An 18,980-nucleotide genomic window follows, 5' to 3' on the forward strand; every position below is an offset into this window, starting at 1 on the left:
CTCTATGGCACCCAACAACAATTGCTTATTAAGTCTGCCTTGTCATTCACCTTTTCCTATTTTTATGCTCCTTAAGATTTTTAAGATGGGAAGTAGAGCATAGTTTTCACTGCCTATAGAGCCTTTTTTTTTTATAGAGCCAGACAACCAGATTAGTAAAGTTCTGCTTACTAGTTTCATGACTTTGGTGATGTTCTGTATACCTCATGTCTTAGGTTGCGTTCTCTAGAGGATCAAAACCAGTGAAGCGTGTATATATATATATCACACATACACACATATGTTTATATATAGAAAGAGTTATCTCAAGGATGGCTCATGCAGTCGTGAAGGCTGGCAAGTCCCAAATCCATGGGTCAGGCATCAGGCTGGAGGTTTCTCCTGACTCACATAGTTGCAGCATCTGACGAACCCCAAATCGGCAGATCAGGTGGAAGGCTGCTGGCTCATGGGGTTGCAGGAGCTGGTGAATCCCAAGATCTGCAGGTCAAGTGGCAGGCTGCTGGCTCAGGTCTCGAGAACCAGAAGTCAGAGAATGATGAGTCCGAGGCAGGATCCAGAGTGAGATTTACCAGAACATCCATATTTATATATTGGATCCAGGCCACATTCCCAAGGAAATCCCCTTTTCAACTGATTTGCTGCTCACATGGCATCCAATGGGGGATCACCACATCACATCACAAAATGGAGGATGATCACATCATTACATAACCACCAAACCACTGAGAGTCATGGCCCAGACAAGTTGACACACAACCTTAATTATCACACTTCAATTTCCACTTCTGTAAAATGGGGATGATGATAATAGCAGCTATTCATAGGGTCATTGTGAAGATGACATGTGCTAATGAATGTCAAGTACTTAGAACAGAGACAGGCATATGGGAAGTATGTACTATTATTCATCTTTGGAGTTGCTATAGGGAACAAGCCTGTGCCATGTACACAGCAAATGCTTAAAAAAAAAAAAAAAAAAGATGCTTAGTACATATTAATTCTCCCCCTTAAATGTGTGTGCTCTAAGAAGTGATTCTTAAAGTTATCTTCAAATCCTCGTTAATCAGTATATTGTTGTGCTAATTTATATATATGTATATATGTATATAAATTATATATTTTTATATGTGTGCTAATTTATAATTTTTATATATTAGAAACTTTATTAGTAACCACAGAATTTTTTTAGAACTTAGGTTTACAAAACATGTTTTTTTTTTTTTTCCTGGAGAAGAGTATTTTACATAGTTTCTGACATTATGTAGAAATGACTATAATATATGACTATAATACCAAGCAGACCAATTTTTCTTCTGTTTTATTATTGTTTTCAAATTCTCTACAGTGTACCCCCTTACTGCCTGGCGCCGTTCCTGTCACTGCTCTTGGTATACCAGTGCCACAGGAAATGAGGAAAAATAATGCAGGAACTGTAACTTAAAGTCATATGAATTTAATTACAAGGTCTTCCCTCTCCTCTCTCCATTCCAGCCCTGGTGGAGTCAGTCCTACGTGGGAGCCTCGTGAAGCCCAGTGGACGCTCTAGGTCTGGCAGTGGGGCAAGGAGTCTGCCGGAAGTTGCTTTTCGTAAGTTCTGAAATGACAGCATAAGCTGTGTATCTGTTGGATGGGTGCAAAATAGGAGTTAGGGTGTGTGTGTGTGTGTGTGTGCACGTGCGCACGCGTGCCTGTGAAGTGAGGTTAGTGAGGGTGGTGAAAAGCACTATGAACAAGCACAAAACAAATCTGTGCCCTCTCCTGGAAACACTGGGAATTTTTGGTTTCAAAATTGCCTATTTAAACAGCCTCTCTCTTTGAGAAGTCCAAAATACCTCACAGTTAACATTTCATTCACATTTTCAGTTTTCCTGTGAATTTGGCAAAAGACACTTATTACCAGTTTAATAAGAAGGAAATTGTGATAGGAATATTCAGCAATTTTTCCCCCAGGGTGAATTTATGAATCAATAGATGAGTTTTAGATTATTTACAAGAAAGGAAAAGAATCAGACCAAATCAGTAACAAGCTACTATTTAAAACCATTTCTGAGGAGTGTAATTTGGCAATATCTGGTAAGGTTGTATATTCCCAATGGCCCAGTCATTCCACTTCTAGATATACACAGAAAATCTCCATATGTGCACAAGAAGACACGTACAGGAATGTGCTGAAAGACCCAGTTTATTGGTCCTCAGCCATGGGTTTACTCAATGCTACTGAAGACCCTCTGGGAAGATCACCTTCTTTGGGGCCATGAGAAGTTTTGATCTTTGTAGGAAAGCTCCTGGAATGACCTCGCTGGGGAAGCTCAGCCAGCTGAGCCCCTTGTACAGCTGCCCTGGATCTCCCATGTTACTCACGGAACAGCCAAGATCACCCTACCTCGTGCTTCACATTGCAGGCCTCTCCTCTCCCACCCTGCCCCTACCCCATCACCAAACCTGTTGCCTTTGAGTTGATTCCAACTTACAGGACCCTACAGGACAGAGTAGAACTGCCTCATAGGGTTTCCAAGGAGTGGCTGGTGGATCTGAACTGTAGACCTTTCAGTCAGTCGGCTTTTAACCACTGTTCCATCCACAATCACTGTGAGGTATAAGACATAATGGAGCCCCTGCATACACACCGTCTTGACAGGGCCCAGGAGGCTGCAGGCAGGAATCGGATGTCCCTGGTTTGTGCGTGCACACTTGCTCACCCAGTGTGTTGAGGCTCACATGTGGAAGCCACTGCTGTTCTCCTGTGGCTCCTGTGTTCATACCCTAGGAAGCCACCTTTGACCACTGAGGGGTGAAGGATGAGAGAGAACCAATGGATAAATTCTTCCTCTTCCTCTCCCCTGAAGACTCTTCTGAGAAGAAATGTTTCTGTGTAGCCTCTCTGGAAACTTCCCACGTGACTGAGCAAACAGTTGTGCTTTCTGGTGAGACTAAGGCCAGACAGTAACATACCACCTTCTATTTGCTTCTCCTCCTTTCTGCCCTGTTTTCCTGTCCCCCTTTACCTTTGCTTCCCTGGGTTTACCCTTCCAGTAGAGCTCGAGAATGTAAATTTTGCCTCAGGCTATAATTTCTAGGCTCAAAGAATGTTTACTGCAGCAAAATTTTCACAGTGCTGGGACATTGTTTCATGATTAATTCAACCATTAATACAAAGAAAAAGAACAAAATTAGAGTAAAAAAGGAATTTCAAAGCTGGAAAGCAGAATTTAAGCAAACATGGCCTCACAGGACAAGGAATAGCCTACGGCTTAGATTTCAATTCTATTCTTTCTCTGCTGCTCACTTCCAAATTGCCCTGCAAACTTTATATTTTAAATGATACCAATTATTAGTGGAGAAGAGAAAACAAAACAAAAAGGCAATATTCAGAAAAGTAGTAGTTGTTTCAGGGACAAACTGGGTTGCAGCAGAAACAGTGTTGTGTCAGAATCTTTTCAGAACCAGAGTCCTCATACTGACCGTCCACCCTTCAAGGAAGGAACTTAGCATCACAGAGTCCACACTGTGCATCAGCTAAAATTTCTGCCTTCCCAGGGGTGGGAATTGGCTCCTTCTACAGCTGTGGGAGTGAAGTTTGATTTTCCCATGGTCTGGTCACCTGGTGCCCACACCTTACCTCCTTGCTATAAGCCAGGTCATCGTAAACTCAGAATATGTCCCTTCTCCTTGAGAATTACTAATTCTGTGAAACTAATTTTCCTGAACTGTATTATAGATTTAGTGTGACCACCTTTAAAAATTTAACTCACCACCTAAATTAATGGGAAACCCTGGTGGCGTAGGGGTTAAGAGCTACGGCTGCTAACCAAAGGTCGGCAGTTCGAATCTACCAGGCACTCCTTGGAAACTCTATGGGGCAGTTCTACTCTGTCCTATATGGTTGCTATGAGTTGAAATTGACTTGACGGCAATGGGTTTGGTTGGGTCTAAATTAAAAAGGGTGAAACAACTAGAGCAGAAATAATGAGAATATTGACATAATGTGAAGAATGTGACAAACATCACTGAACAATATGTACAGAAATTGTTAAATGATAGCACATTTTGATGTGTATATTTTCACCAAAAATAAAATTAAATTAAATTGAAAAAAAAATTAGACTTGTCTCTCATATGCTCACTAGGCTCCAACCACACTTGTCTTTTATTCTGGTTCGTCAAATATTTCATGTTTCGTTTTCAGAGTGTCTTAGTTTCTTGGTGCTGCTGTAACAGAAATACCACAAGTGGGTGGTTTTAACAAACAGAAATTTATTTTCTCACAGTTCAGGAGACAAGAAGTCTGAATTCAGGGTACTGACTCTAGGGGAAGGTTCTCTCTCTGTAGGCACTGGGGGAAGGTCTTTGTCTCTTTCCGCTTCTGTTCCTTGGTTTCTTGGTGATCTTCATGTGGCGTGTATCCTGCCCTCTGTGCTTGTTTCTCTGTGCCTAATCTCTTTTTATGTCTCAGATAAGATTGGCTTAAGCATACCCTACACTGTTATATCCCCATTAACATAACAAAGAAAACTCTGTTCCTGAACGGGACTACATCCACATGCATAAAACCAAACCAAACCCACTGCTATCTAGTTGATTCTGACTCATAAGGGTTAGGATTTGCAACACATATTTTGGGGGGATGCATTTCAATCCATAACACGTGTTTTTTTGTTTTTTTTCTTTTTAAAAACTAATATTGTATTTTCGGTGAAAGTTTACACAACAGATTAGGTTCCCATTCAACAATTTCTATTAAAATTGTTCAGTGACACTGGTTACATTCTTCACAGTGCGTGAACATTCTCAGTTTTTCCATTCTGGTTGTTCCGTTTCCAGCAATCTGATTTCCCTGCCCCCTTACTTTCTCGTTATTGTTTTAAAATAATTGTTGACCATTTGGTCTCATATAGATGACTTTTCCAAGGAGTGCAGTATTCACAGAGGATATTCTTTTATTTTGTGAGCCAATCTGTTATTTAGCTAAAAGGTGGCCTCAGGGGATAGTTTCAGTTCCAGTGTTTAAAAGTACCTCTGGGCAATACTCTTGAAGTTCTCTAGTCTTAACCAGTCCAGGAAGTCTGTTTTTTGTCTTTTTAAGGAATTCGAAGTTCTGTTTCACATTTTCTCTTGTTCTATCAGGTCCATCTGTTGTCACCCTGACCAGAATGGTTGGTAGTGGTAGCCGGGCACCATCTAGTTCTACTGGTCTCAGGGTAGATGAGGTTATGGTTTATATAGACTATTAGTCCTATAGACTAGTTTCTTCTCTGAGTCTTTGGTTTCCTCCTTTCTCTTTTGTTCCAGATGAGTAGAGACCAGTAGTTGTATCTTAGCTGTAACAGAGTCTTAATGCACGCTGTTCCCTCTTCTTAGAATATTCAATTCCAGATTGCCACATGGCTGGCTTCACACTGTTCAGGCTTCAGTATAAATGTCACCTCTTCAGAGAGGCCATCCCTGACCACCCTATTTAATATCCATCACCCCCACGCACAACCCAGACACTAACAAATTACCTGGTTCCTTCCCTCCCTTTTTCTGTTTCTTCTTTCCTTCCTCTCTTTATTTTTTTATTCCTCCTGTGAAAAGGATTGAGTCAATCATATGCCTCGGCTCATGGCATACTATTACTACCTTTCTTTCTTGAAGATTTTCCTCATTCATCATTTCCATTTCCATTTCTTTCCTCTCCACATATGCATCCACTATAAGGTATTAGATACATGTCCTTGAATATAAATGTAGTATTATAAAATATAAAGTGTTGTTTGGTATGGTATATGTTTTAGATTTTTGTAAGTAGTACTATGCAATAGACCTTGTTCTATTTCTTATCTTTTGCACTTAACAGTGGGTTTTAAACCCCTGTCTGCATTTGGCAGTGTGTAATCTGATTCATTACTTCTAATGATAACTCGTTTTCCATCATATGTATCCATCCACCTCAGGATGCATCTACTCCTGGATGCCATATACAGCTCTGCAGTGAATAGCCAGCCTTGTATATGTCTCTTTATGGACCTGCCTGAGAATCGATCTGGATGTATTTCCAGGGGAGCGGTTGCTGGGCACATGCATATACACACTGGTATACATGTGTATCCTAAGTGCTTTTCATGTATTAGCTCGCTCATTCTTCACAATAATCCTATGAAGTAGGTACTATTATTTTCCTATAAGGTCACTATGAGTTGGAATTGACTTGAAAGCAATGGGTATTATTATCCCCAGGAGCCCTGGTGGTGCAATGGTTAAGTGCTAGGCTGTCAACTGAGAGGTCAGTAGTTATAACCCACCAGCTGCTCCGCAGGAGGAAAATGTAGCAGCCTGATTCCATAAAGATTACAGCCTTGGAAACCCTGTGGGGCATTCTACTCTGTCCTATAGGGCCATTATGAATTGGAATCGACTCAGTGGCAATGAGTTTAGATTAACAGAGTTAATATTATCCCCATTTTGTAAGTGAAGAAACTGAGGCACAGAGCGGTTAAGGACTTGTACAAGGCCCTTTGTAAATGGCAGAGCTGGGCTTTAAGTTTGCAGGTGAGTTTTTCCAGGTGAGTCTAAGAAAAGCCCGCAGTACCTCAGCCTGAACTTCAGCCTAAATGTCACCTCCCCTCCTCCTACATCCCTTTATGCTATATACAAATGTCCCTCAGGAAGCCACTACAAAGTCCTGCCCTTTACCTAGATTATTTCTCCCTGGCTAGTAATCCCCTAGCCCTCAGACTGTGGAGGGACCAAGGTAGAGTTGCTCAGGAACCAGATGGCCCTATTGTTATCTGTTCCTCACAGGCTAGGCTCTGGCAGTACCCTGATGCTTTCCCTCCCACCCCTGCCTAACCAATACTTTGCCTCAACGAAGCACCAGGCCAGGCAACGATTTGCCAAAGATAGCTGTGAGGGGCAGAAAACAGCTTACAACTCTGCCCGGACCCATGCCCCAACAGTGACTTCCTCTGCTTTGCCCCCTAGCAGGTTACCATCACCTTCTCTCTGCCCATGCTTCCTCAAGGTTTTTATATTACATTTTCAGATTCATGTGCTTGCCTCTTGCTTGTGAGGCAACGTCCAGGTTGGATTTTACGGTGGGAGCCAGCAGGGTTTGCTAGCTCAGCATCTAGTCTGAAGTGAATATCCCTGTCTTAAAGTCTTCAGAACGCTTATCACTATCTGCAATGATTACTGTTGTTTGTTTGCTTACTTGTTATCCTCTGACTCCCTCACTGTAAGACGGTAAATACCATGTATCAAGGACCTTGTCTGTCTTGTTATTGCCTATGTCCCCAGCCCTAGTTCAGGGCCTAGAGTGATATAACGAATAAATATAAGAAATAGCTTTGGTTTCTACAGAAACACAGTTCATTGTGTTCTTTAGTTTCCTTTATATAAGGATCAAAGATTAAAAAAAAAAAAAAAAAGGACCAGCTTTTGTTACTGTCCTAACTGATTTTGTTACTGTCCTTATCTGTCTCACGGGAAGAAGCATGTGTGCAAAAGGGATGGCTGCTTGAGGAAGCGGAATGTAGACATCACTTATTTGACCCTTTATACCAGTGGTATTGATTTTTAAGAGCAATTTAAATTTTTCTTAAATCAAATTCACTTCCAACGAAGAATTAATAAAAATTATTTAAAAATGAGCTAATTGTACTGATTAGCTATTGCCATGAAACATTCATAAAATCTCAGAGACATATGACAATAAAATATTTATGTAGCTCAAGGATCTGGGGATCCAGCATCCAGCCTTCTTAAGGCCTGAGCTTGGAACTGGCGCACTTAGACTTCTATCTCATTCTGTTGGTCAAAGCAAGTCATATGGCCAAACCCAAAGTCAAAAGATTCACCGTTAGGGGAAAGAATGGCAAAGCCACAGTGGATACAAGAAGTGAAGGATTTTAGCCATGGATGCACTCTACCACACCAATAGTGTAAAATTAAAATGGCGGGACCTACTTTCTACTTACTGTTGTTTAACACTGGAGGCACCTTTAGGGGAAGGAGCTTTCCTTATTTATATCCCTGGAAGGTCAGCAAGAAGTCTTTCAAACACTCTTTTCCTAATTGACCATAAATTGCTTATGATATAAATGGACACTCAGTCTATGAAACCTTGCTTTTTCCAAATTTCCAAGTTATGTAAGCCATTTACTTATTTACTCCCAATGGATGTTTAACAAACTACAGTAAAAAATTTTTTATAAAGTTTATCTGCAAACGTTGAGGGAGCTAGGCAATGTTGGTCTCTAAAGTACTTTCTGGCTATTAGATTTTTTGAATAGTTAATAGAGTAAGAATGGTAATTATAAAGTATGTTATTACATCAGTTATCCCAAAGAGAGAAAGTACAAGGCAAGGCATACTTCTGAAGAAATGTGTGTATATTCTAAAATACAATGGTATTAAATGTGCTGTAGAGCCTCCACCAGACAGAGTCCAGCACAACTAAATGGTGCCTGGCTACCACCACTGACTGCTCTGATAGGGATCACGATACAGGGTCCCGGACAGAGCTGAACAAAAATGTAGAACAAAATTCTAACTCACACATGCACACACACAAAAAAGCCCAGACTTACAGGTCTGACAGAGACTGAAGAAACCCCAAGGGTATGGCCCCCGGACACGCTTTTAACTCATTCCTGAGGTTCACCCTTCAGCCAAAGATTAGACAGACCCATAAAACAAAACGAGACTAAAGAGGCATGCCAGCCCAGGGGCAAGGGCTAGAAGGCAGGTGGGGACAGGAAACAGGGAACCCAGGGTCAAGAAGGGGACAGTGATGACATGTCGTAGGGTTGGCAACCAATGTCGCAAAACAATGTGTGTACTAATTGTTTAATGAGAAGCTAGTTTTTTTAGTTTGTTCTGTAAACCTTCATCTGAAGTTGTGGTTGAATCGACTCCAACTCCTGGCAACCCCATATGTGTCAGAGTAGAACTGTGGACCATGGGGTTTTCAATGGCTGGTTTTTCAGAAATAGATCACCAGGCTTTTCTTCTGAGGTGCCTCTGGATGGACTCCGTGGTGCATTAACTGTTTGTACCACCCAGGGACTCCTCATACTGGAGTAAAGAGAATTGTAATCTGATCTGAATGGTGTCCTATAAAAGAGAAGAGACAGAGAGACAGATGGAGGGAAACCTATCACGTGATGACACAATTATGCAGTAGCTGCGAGCGAAGGAATGCCCGGGGCTACCAGAAGCCAGAAAGGACAAGAAGGACCTGCCCCTAGAGCCTTGAGAGAGGGCTTGGCCCTGCCAACACCCTAAATTCAGACTTCTAGCATCCAGAGCTGTGACACAATAAATTTCTGTTCTGATGTGCCACTCAATTGCAGTACTTTGTTATTGCAGCCCTGGGAAATTAATGCAATAAAAAATACTCTCCTCACAAACAAGACCCTTCTTGAAAATTTTAGGACTCTAAGAGAAATAAGGAAACCCTGGTGGCGTAGTGATTAAGTGCTATAGCTGCTAACCAAGAAGTCGACAGTTCGAATCCCCCAGGTGCTCCTTGGAATCTCTATTGGGCAGTTCTACTCTGTCCTATAGGGTCACTATGAGTCGAGATCGGCTTGATGGCAGTGGGTGGTAGTTGGTAAGCCCTGAGAGAATTCAAAGAGTTATAAACCTAGTCCTTGTTCTCACGGCATTTATAGCCTATAAGAAGATAGTAAGTGTATAAAAACCACTGCTGTATATATTTTTTAAAAAACTAATAAGAGAAGGCATTAAAATATAAGATCTAAAAGATCAGTGAGGGTAGTGAGGGAGGGGGCAGTGTTTTCTCCCCAATGTCCATTAACCCTGAACTCATTTTGCAAAAGCACGTTATTGATGTGGATTGTCCCCATCCTCAGCTCCAGGGATGATCCTGAATTGGTCTCAGTCAACGTAATCCCAACCTCTGTGCAGAAACGATGGATTCAGGCAATTCCCCTGGCCACAGAGACCCCAGTCAGCAGGAAGCTCAGGACTTTCATGGGATTTCTGGCACACAGGTACTCTCTCTCCTTCTGAATGAATGTGGTATGTGGATGTGAGCTCTGGAACTACTTCTGAACACAGCGACAAGTTTGGGGGTGTCCCCACCATATGCATATTAGTAGGGGCACAGATGTCTCCCAGTGGAGAAACTCCCAGGGCCAGAAAGTTACAGTCCTAGGCTGCTTCACAGCTAATGCACAGGCATCTCCTAGACTAGGCCATCAGGCTGACCCCAGTGGGACAGTGAATACCAAGGCAGCGAAGTGAAGCAGCGGGGGCAGTGGAGAGCTCATTGTGTTAGGAGCAGCTGTGTGGGCCAGCAGTGTCTGGAGAGGCCACGTGGTATCCTGCATCCATGGCCTATTACCTAGCCCTTGAGCTACCTAATATCCTTTCTACAAATTTGTCATTTCCTCAATCAGCTAGAATGAATTTTTAATAGTTAAAACAGAGAACTCTTGCTAGAACTATTAGCCAAAACATCCCGTCTTATTGTCTAAGCGCATGTGAGCGGGACTTTTTATTACCCAAAGGCAGAAGCACCCTAAGAGACACAGAAGTACCAGCAATAAGCGTTATCAGTGCTCTGAGCAATAACAGATTGTTAGAGCAAGGCGTGGGCGTAATTAACTTTAGCCCAATGTGTCTATTGCTGGCAAAGAGGTTGTGGTAGAGAATAGTCACATGGTCACCACAACAGATCGAGGACTGCAGGCCTGAACTTAGCTCTGAGGCTCCCTGGCTCCTCCTGAAACCTAGGGTGAGAATCATGCCCTCTCCACGCCCTCATTGTTGTGGGTACAGCAGGTGGAAGGAATGACAGGCTAGCTTACCCTTCCCAATTGTTGTTTGCTCTTCTCACCCCAACTTGATCCTACTTTGATATTGTCAGCTAAGGGTTCACAAGCCCATCATCATGCTGGTCTAGCAGGGTCAGCTGTCTGTGGTCTAGACTCTGAAGGGACAGATCTAATTCTGAGATATTTAGGAAGGTGCCGTCCCATTTAGCACCTGTTCAGGCTAGCTTACTTGTGGAATATTCTCAGGGCATAGGGGACAACCATTCAGTGCCGAGACCTTGCTCATAGGGTCATCAAGGCATGAGGTATGAGGTAATGCCCCCACACAAGGAAAGAATACACGCAGAATTATGTATCTTGAATTTTTCAGCTTCAACCCATAAGACATGGTTCCTTTAGAGATGAAATATTATTTCCTAAAAATCTATATTAGAACTAGTAGAGCTCAGCAAAAAAGAGGAAGACCCTCAACAAGATGAACTGACACAGTGGCTGCAACAATGGGCTCAAGCGTAATGACGACCAGGTAGTGTTTCATTCTGTTGTACATAGTCGCTATGGGTTGGAACCAACTCAGTGACACCTAACAACAACATATTAGCACTAGCCACATATTTAAGAAGTCAGAAGTTTTTAGCACAGAACTAAGAATCAAAACTCACCTAGATAAACAAATAAGTTATAGAAAATGATATTTTAATGACAAAGAAAATTTAAATAACGGATTTAGTTTTAGGTGGTAAGGAAGGAATAACGATTAAGAAATCGTTATTAATTTTCTTAAGTGTGGTAATGATATTGTGGTTGTGGAAGAAAATATCCTTATTTTTTAGAAATGTGTACAGAAATATTTTGGATGAAATGACTTTATATGAGAAATTTTTAACAAATACTTTGGCAGAAAGAAATGAAGGAAAGAAGTGAAAAAAGGAAGGAAGGAGATAGAAGAAGGAAGGAAAGAGGGAAGAAGGGAAGAAAAAGAACAGAAGAAAGAAAAAGTGTATAGATTAGATGAAGCAAATGTGGTGTAATGTTGACCACATTTCAGTCTGTATAATGAAGACATGGAGGTTTATTATACTATTCTTTCTACTGAATATGTTTAAAAACTTTCATAATTAAAAAAATTCTCTGGAAATTTTCAAAAGGTCTGTTTTTCTGTGGGACAGTTAGTCTTTCTTAAATTAAAATGAATGAGTGAGTGAATAGATAGCCTTCTTCTAGCTAACCTGATGTCGATATGACATTAATCCAATATACATAAGGATAGGAAACAGGATTTCTCCCTAATGATTAAAATATACCCACTCCAATGTTAATAGAACAAAGTACAAAGCTAATCCATTACAGACCTGCAAAGTTGCCTGCCTGAAATTCCGAGTTAATAAACTAATGATAAATTCTTATCATCATTTTATTTTGAAAATGGGTTTAGATTATTACTAATCACAATGTTTGCGATTTTTTTTTCTCCCCACACTGGCATCTTTCATTTGTTGATTGTAAATGTAACCAAGTGTCTGAACAGCCTAATGACAATTATCTGGATCTCATAATTCTATGAAAACACAGTTCAGAGACTTCCACAAACAGTATTTACATTTGCATTATTTAGTAAGATGGCTTCTTTCCCTCCTGGGGGGTTGGAGAATGAGGGGATTAGTGGGAATGTTAATGACATAGAGCAGGAGAAAAACAAACACAGCCAACTCTTGCCTTTGAGATGGTATTTTACAAGTCTTAATCCCACAGCCCATTTTAAACACATAAAAGGTCATTTACCTTGTCTCTCAAGCCTTTAACTCAGTTGAAGTCAGAGTTTAGCCACAGATAAATTTCCTGCGAATTGGTGACCTGACTTTGAGAAAAGATTTTACACAGTAAGTAAGGCGTTAGATAAACTGACACCACTTATTTACGGAGAGGCCTCGTAGCTATGATTATTATGTTGATTGTTTCCTGGTAGCACATTACAGCTGCCTTGACGCTCCTCTTTCCAAGAAGAGGGTCAGCTTCAACATAATTCAAAGTTGGGAATTGTTTCCTTGAATTTGGGTATCTCAGACTATTAGATTATTTTGTTTCTGAAAATCCAGTATGACATGTTTATAGATAGAAATGATCAGGTCTACCAGCAATTTAAAGAAAAAAGGATTTCTAATTTAGTATATATCAAATATTATCCATTATCCCTTCAAAAGGAAAATTTGGACAAATGACAGCAAGTGAAATAAGTAAATAATGCCCTATGAGAAAGCACGATAATAGGCAAATAATTTTTATCTTATAAAATTCATCCCATAAGACAACATAATTGGTTTTATTGATTTACAGTAGACTCAACATTCTTGTAATGTAAAATTTAGTAGCTAGCCTGGACATTAAATTTTAAATTCAGAATCAGCATCAATCTTTTATTTAGATCTGATAATCTTCTGTGGTTGCTCCAACAGTAGGCTCCTGATAGGTTCTTGCACATGCAGCAATTCACCTTCAAAATATTACGTCCTGTTTTACAATTTACAAACAAAGGTGTTGCCTATTATAATGGAAATAATGTACAACTAACTTTTTTTTCACTTTGCCTCGAAGTCAGGATTATGTGGCTCTAACAGTTTGTATAGAGTCATGCAAAGCCCCTGAGATCGGAGGGTTCCTGTTTGAGAAATTGCAAAGAGACTGGTGTGGTTAGAGGAGAAGCAAGTAAAATAGACTGTACTATTTATCGGGGAGGTGATAGGGGGTTGAGTGTGGAGCCTAGGGACTTATTAAGACAAGGAACAGAGGGGCCCCCAAATCTGCAAACAAAGTAACAAGAAATGGGCCAGGGTGCAGAAACAAAGCCATTCCCCAGAACAATGGGGCAGGGTATCTAAAAATAGTCCACAAACTTCTTTGAAGTTGCCTTTCAGCAGCAGTGGTCAAGTGCTACGGCTGCGGACCAAGGGGTTGGCAGTTCGAATCTGCCAGGGGCTCCTTGGAAACTCTATGAGGCAGTTCTACTCTGTCCTATAGGGTCACTATGAGTCAGAATCGACTCGGCAGCACTGGGTTTGGTTTGGTTTGGTTCAGAAGCAGCTGGAGAAAACCAGGCCCAGGGACATGAGCAGAACATCCACCTGTGACCCCTGTGTGACCTTCCACCAGGGGCAGTGAGGGGCTACAGCCCCAGCCGGGGAATCAAATCCCTGAAGCGAGAGACTGCGCAGGTGCAACACTGCGTAATAAGTCCTGCTAGGAATCCCAGAGGCCTCTGGGACAGGAGCCATCTTGGAAAGCTGCTGTGGACAGCACCTTAGTTAACATATCCCCACCTGTGTCTATGAATAAACATGAACCTTTCCCTGCCCAAGAACTTTTAAAAATTCAGGCTGTCTTTTGTCCTGTGAGACGGGGGTAAGCGTTGCCCTAGGCTGTCCTTGTGTCCACTTGCAAGCCTCTTCAATAAAGCTTTGCTTGTGAGGAAAACTACTTGTCTTACCTGCTCATTCTTGACCAGTGAGAGGCAAGAACCTTATTCCGGTAACAGCTTAACGTACACAATACGGTCTGTGAAAGAGGACGTTATGTGATTGGGATGTTGTGCAAACACCATATAATAAACAGGCAGCCTGCAGATTACAGATGAGTTCTGTTCCTACATCTGTTACGTAAGTTGGCAGTTAGGTACGGTTTGTATCTAACGTCAGTCAAATGTTTTAGTATAATGTATAACGTACCTTTCTATGCATAAAAAAAAATTAAAGAAACACTTCCAGATATTCTAAAATATCTTTAACGTAATAATGTTTTGATGCGCATCACAAAGTAGCACCCATTTGTTATTAAGAACTGTTGTACATACCTAATATAATAGGCTTTATTGGGGTTGATTTGTAATACGTAAATCTGCCATTTGTAACCTGGGACTGCCTTAAAACTTTATGGGACCACAGACATATATGCGGTTGAACGTTGCCCGAATGGACGTTATGTGGCACGTGACTGTGTTTTTTTCCTCAGCTTTATTAACTCCAGCCAAGTCCTTAATTGTTGTAAATAGCATTGGAAACGCAGTTCTTTTAATCTTCTGGGTTGAATTCTGGGTCATGCAAAGATTAAGTGAAGTGACTTCAAAACTAAAATCCTATAATTATGGAATGCCTGTTTAGGTTGGTGCTTGATCTTCTTTTCCCTCTGCTTCGAAGTCGGGAAGAGAGCTTTCCGAACTGAGCATTCAGAAAGTCTTGGCTTGTTCATCTGTGGTAAAGCAAACAGATTTGAAGAGGCCATCTATTTAGCTACTGTTTGTTTTGTTTAATCTGAGATTAGACCTGGGTTTACAAGAGAAATCTAGGAAGTTTAGAGGGGACAGAATTCTTTAAGACTTAGCTGTCATTTCTGAGTGCTTTATGGCCTCTTCTGAGTGGTTTATAGTTGGGAAAAAAATGTAAATACTTTAAGCTCTGACAAACTTGAGGACGCAGCTTTGAAAAGAATAGAAATATTTACAAATTGACCAAATAACTTACTAAGGGACTTTTAAATTGCAGCATATGTTCTTTTAACTGGTGCTTAAAGAAGCTGATAATAATTCCGTTGATGATCTACTGACTGTGTTTTTAACCACTGACCATCACCTAAGGGAAGGCCACGTGGCTCATTACTATAATGGCCTGTGCAAAGAAACCCCCAGGGAAGGGAAGATTTACAGCTACAATCTCATTTCTAATTGGCGTGTGCTGAAAAAAGAAACTAACTAGTCACAGCCGGAACAAGGGGCCAGGTGGGGTGCTTGCCTGTCTGGGACAACCTGTAGTCAGCAAAGCTTTGCTTCTACATAGAAGGAGACAATCTGTACAGCTAGTTAGGGGGCTTACATTGTGTAAATGCTCAGAGAAACCTAAGATAAGACATTTCCTGGGTCCAGAATTTGACACTTAGTTTTGTTTAGAAGGACTGTGCGGGGTAATGTGACCTTCTGCCTTAGAGGCAGCATTATTAATTAATGCAAGGTTTTGTTTTGTTTTGTTTTTAGTCCTTTAGTTTTATTTTTATAAGACTTAAAGAATATATGTAAAGAAACGTCTAGGTGATACTTGAAGGTGGAAAAACCTGTTTGTGATGCCGTGTTTTTCTGCTCTCTTTGCTTGGAGAGCCCACCTGGAGCAGGGATGGTGAATTAGAAGGACAGGCCAGGCAGGCAGGCAGACCTGCGTTCACATTTCAGCACCACAGCTACTGGCTGGGTGATTGTGAACATGAAACTTACCTTCTCTGGGTCTGTTTCCTCAGATGTTAAATGGAGGGCACGCGGAAACTAGTGAAGTAACTAACTTGCAAAATGCCTTGCATAGAGATGATGCTCTAGAAATGTTGGTTTCCTTTCTCTCCCTATGTCTGACTGGTAAATCGCTCATCGTTCAAATGGATTCAACACTTAATTTCTGGCTCTTCACATGAAAATGGAAAAATTGGACTATGTTTGGGATTATCCCTAGGTGGTCTTTGGAACACAGGGGACTATGATACCTCCAAAAGACACAAAACAAAATGTATTTGACCAGCCAGAATTCAATCAGAAGCTGAAGTAGCAGACTACTGAGATCTCCAAAGAACAGGGTCCCTGAGTCAGGAAGATCTCTTATTCTTTTTTGTACAATTCCATCATGAACTCTGCAAAGTCAACTGAGTAATAAAAAACTTATCCCTTTATCATTCACCTCGCAACCCAATAACATCTTCACAGACTTAACTTCCCAGTCAATTTGTCCTTTGTCTAGTATTCTTACCATTGTTTACCTGGTTAGAAAAACTGCTACATCCATAGTGTCAACATTCACCTCGACTCAGGCACCACACTGGCTGTCCCTGGACAGACTTTCCTCCTCAGCTGCCTCTCTGAGGTCCCAGATCTTCAGAGCGACCCTCACAGCTTTGCGTAGCTGTCTGTCATACTTCTATGAAGAGGGACAGCTAAGTCAATACTTTGAATTTGCTTTGCTGCCAGATTTCGATAATCTGTCACAGTTCTTGCCTAAGGCACCCAATCATTCTTATTAAAATGGTTTTAGCCTTGTTTGTAGTATTGTGCTAATTGGTTTACCCACCTACCTCTGAGATCTAAACTTTGAGGTGTTAACTTTAGCAACATTTTACTGTACTTTTTCACAACCAAGAGCACATACTATTTTATGCTTCATGGTTAATTTAATTGCATACATCTTTTGCAACTATCCTTTACGATTAGCTACCTGGGAAGGTTGTTACCGATAATCATGGAACCCTGAATCATCCCACAAACCTTCTGTCTCACCAGTCATTGCTTCTAACTATAGCCCGAACACAGCTTGCTCTGCACAGTCTTGAGTAACATCTTACGGTTCTATAAAGTTTCCGATATTCACATCTGAATTTAATCGTTTGTAGTTTTTTTTTTTTTTTTTTTCATAAAATAGATCTCTCAGTTCTACAATTCGGAGTGTTTATAAGTTATTTACATTAAACAATTCTGACAAGTTTTTCACATTAAATAAAGCGACTTTTTTTTTTTTTTTTTCCAATCAGTTTTCTGCTGTGTCTATAATGTCATCGTTTGGTAGTACAGGTTAGGGTCTGCCAACTTTTTGTGTAAAGGATCAAATAGTAAATATCCTACCCTTTGCAGAACATATAATTTATGTCTCAACTACTCAACTCTACTGTTGTAACAGGAAAGCAGTCACAGATAATATATAAACAATGAACCTGGCTGTGAACCAATGTAATTTTATTTTATTGACAGTGAAATTTGAATTTTATATAATTTTCACATATCAGGAAAAAAATTTTTTTCGATCATTTAAAAATGTGAAAACCGTTCTTAGTTATGGACCCCTGGTGGTACAGTAGATAAGAGCTCGGCTGCTAACCAAAAGGCTGGCAGTTCAAATCCATCAGTGGCTCCTTGGAAGCCCTGTGGGGTAATCTATTCTGCCCTATAGGGTCGCTACGAGTTGGAATTCACTGGACAGCAACGAGTTTGTTTTGGTTTTTTTCAAATGTTATGGCCAGGAACAGATCAGGTTTCCTGGGGACTAAATCCTTTACAATTTGGGAGGCCCTAGAGCCACTGCTGCTAACCCGAAGGCAAACAGTTCGAATGCACCGGCTGCTCCTCAGAGATCCTATGGGGCCGTTCTCCACTGTCCTATAGGGTGGCTATGAGTTGAAATCAACTTGACAGCAACAGGTTTGGTTTTTGGTTTCTTTAAGAAAAGGAATTACAAATACAAAATTAGGTAAAAGGCTTTGGAAAGGACCTAGGCCGATGAGAGGGCCTGAAAATTGAGCATTTTGGGCTTGTTGGTGAAATCTCCCTCTAGTAATAACACTTTGAAGATTCTGCTGCAGCGGTTCCCAGACCTTCTGATCACTGGGGTTGCCAAGCGAGCTTTTCTAACTACAGGTCCCAAACCCTGCCAGATTGCCTGAAATACAATCTCTTGGGATAGAGCCTGGGAATCAGCTGTCTTGTAAATCTCCCAAGAGAATTTTACTGTGCAAGTTTGGAAACCACAATTTTACTAATTATTTATAATAGTGAATAAATCCATTAGAACTGGTACCACAAGCACGTTTATCACCTTAATTGTGTTGCCTGCCCAGAAATAGGTTTTAAATATTATTATTGACCGATAGCCCAAATGTTTAGTTTTAGCATGATTGCTCTGTTGTTAAATGGTCTCTTCAGAGTGTATATACATACTCTTAGGCTAACCATCTACTCTTTCTTTAGGGAGAGCTAATCTCTCCATTGTAAACTGGCTTTTCACCATTTGAATTCAGTTTAATATTTTTATATATTAAGTTTTATTTGGCATACATTTCAGATACTCGATATAGTAAATCTATGGCTGTGGAGGAATATCTGATACTGCGTTACAGGGTTTTGGGCTTAACAAATTCAGTTTTAGCCCAGCCAAACAAGATATAGTCTTGCTGAAATAGTTTCTATTTTGTATATTTACTTCTTGATTTGACTTTCACCTATTACAAATCAGCTATTTTTTTTTTAAGTAATTGTTTCATTTACCCATTTTTACCCACAATGAGTCTCCAAAAAATGAGAGCTGGGCACAAAGTTGAGTTACTTATTATTGCCTAATTTTCACCAACTTTATAGAAGCCTGTTTTCATATTCCGGGAAGTATTTTGCATCCTTTGTATTCTTCAAGT

The 18,980-nt window shown here is 40.6% G+C and overlaps 1 protein-coding gene across 1 annotated transcript in view; it reads left to right on the forward strand.

Moving 5' to 3' along the window:
- The window catches only part of TRPC1 (transient receptor potential cation channel subfamily C member 1), a 190,705-nt gene extending 180,751 nt beyond the window's left edge, over positions 1-9,954 (forward strand). Inside the window, exons 16-17 of the transcript XR_010319144.1 lie at positions 1,495-1,590; positions 9,858-9,954. The gene's annotated coding sequence lies outside the window, so the exon portion shown is untranslated. The remainder of the gene's footprint in view (positions 1-1,494; positions 1,591-9,857) is intronic.
- Positions 9,955-18,980: the final 9,026 nt, after the last annotated feature.

The sequence above is a fragment of the Loxodonta africana genome, chromosome 23, assembly GCF_030014295.1.
Source record: "Loxodonta africana isolate mLoxAfr1 chromosome 23, mLoxAfr1.hap2, whole genome shotgun sequence".
In the NCBI taxonomy this organism is placed as follows: domain Eukaryota; kingdom Metazoa; phylum Chordata; class Mammalia; order Proboscidea; family Elephantidae; genus Loxodonta; species Loxodonta africana.